Genomic DNA, 2094 nt, shown 5'->3' with positions numbered 1-2094 from the left:
TCTGTAATCCCAGCACTTTGGGAGGCTAAGGCAAGAGGATCTCTTGAGCCTAGGAGTTCAAGACCAACCTGGGCAAGATAGTGAGACCCCGTCTCTACAAAAAATTTAAAAATTTGCCAGGTGTGGTGGCGAATGCCTGCAGTCCCAGCTACTCAGGAGGCTGAGGTGAAAGCATCACTTAAGGCGGGAGGTCATAGATGCTGTGAGCTGAGATCGTGCCACTGCGCTTCAGCCTGAGTGACAGAGCGAGACCCCGTAAGACAAAAATATTGCTTCACATGTTAAGAGCAGTGTCACCAGGGAGAAAAGATTGAGAATAGCATCTTTGGGTGTGTGGTTACTGGAAATAGTCCTTGCCCCAATTCCCCAAGATCTTTATGTGTTCCCATTGGACCTGTGTGGAGACCCAGATCTGACGTCCTTGCAGATTAGATAAGCATCCAGGAGAAATGTGGAAAGCTCCATGTCAGTAGTGACTGTTGGGGTTTTTTGGGCAGGGAAAGGGGGGGAATAGAAAATAGCAGTAGTGAACTGACAAGACTCTCATTCCATCTTGTTATCCCTCTGATGTTAGAAGAGTCCACTCTGATGTTTAAAACCATCCACTCATCTTTGGATTAAATAAGCCCCTTGTGATTTAGACATATCAAATAAAAATAACTCATACCCCTGTGTGCCAGGCACTCTGCCATGCAACTTTACACAAATTAGCCTCTTTCAGTTCCTGCATTCAGCCTTCCTTACCTTCACGCAATATTGATTGAAAATCTATCATAAGTAGAACACTATTATAGGCCCCGGGGATACAGCAATGAAGAAAATAGGCATTCTGTCGGAGATCTATTTTAGTAGCAAGATAATAATGACAAATAAATAACAATATAATATGTCAGGTCTAATATTCTTAGAATGTATCCTAAGAAGGAAAATGAGGCAAAATGAGGAGATCGAGAGTTATGGGGAAGGTAAAAAGACTGAGCAGTGGCTTGAAGGTAGTGTGTGTGTTAGCTGTGTAGATATCTGGGACAGGGGCTTTCCAGGGAAGTGCGAAGACCCTGAGGCAGGAGCCGACTTGGCACGTTTGAGGAAAGGAAAGAGGCAGTGGGGCTGGAGCAGAGTGAGCCAGGAAGAAACTGATGGTAGATGAGTGAAAGAGGTAGTTAGAGGCCAGATCAAGAAGGACTGCGTCATGGTAAGGACTTCAGATTTTACTTGTTGGCCAGGCACAGCGGCTCACATTTGTAATCCCTGTATTTTAGGAGGCCAAGGCAGAAGAATCACTTGAGTCCAGGAGTTTGAGACCAGCCTGAGCAACATAGCAGGACCCCATCTCTACAAAAAATGAAAAAAACTAACCAGGCATGGTGGTGCATGCCTGTGGTCCCAGCTACTCAGGAGGTTGAAATAGAAGGATCACACCAGACTGGGAAGTCAAGGCTGCTGTGAGTTGTGATTGCACCATGCCTAGCCTGGGTGATAGAGCAAGATCTTGTCTCAACAACAACAAAAAATTACTTCTGAGATTGGAAGACACTGAAGGGTTTTGTTTTTTGTTTTTTGAGATGGAGTCTCACCCCATCACCCAGGCTGCAGTGCAATGGTGAAATCTCAGCTCACTGCAACCTCTGCCTCCCGGGTTCAAATAATTCTCCTGCCTCAGTCTCCCGAGTAGCTGGGATTACAGGTGACCACCACCATGCCTGGCTAATTTTTGTATTTTTAGTAGAGATGGGGTTTCACCATGTTGGCCAGGCTGGTCTTGAACTCCTGACCTCATGATCTGCCTGCCTTGGCCTCCCAAAGTGATGGGATTACAGGTGTGAGCCACAGTGCCTGGCCAGACACTGAAGGTTTTAAATAGAGGGATGAAATAACCTCCTCTGCTGTTTTTTGTTTGTTTTTTGTTTTGTTTTGTTTTGATGGGATCACTGTGGTTGCTTTATGAGTATCAGACTGAAGGGGGCAAAAGAGGAGGTACGGAAACAAGTTACGAGGCTACTACATTAATCCAAGCAAGCAATGATGATGGTTTGGACTAGACTCATAGTGAGAAGTTGGATTTTGGGTATATTTTGAGAGTAGAGTCAACAAGTT

This window comes from Macaca fascicularis, chromosome 6, assembly GCF_037993035.2.
Source record: "Macaca fascicularis isolate 582-1 chromosome 6, T2T-MFA8v1.1".
Lineage (NCBI taxonomy): Eukaryota > Metazoa > Chordata > Mammalia > Primates > Cercopithecidae > Macaca > Macaca fascicularis.
This window is presented reverse-complemented; position numbering follows the sequence as displayed.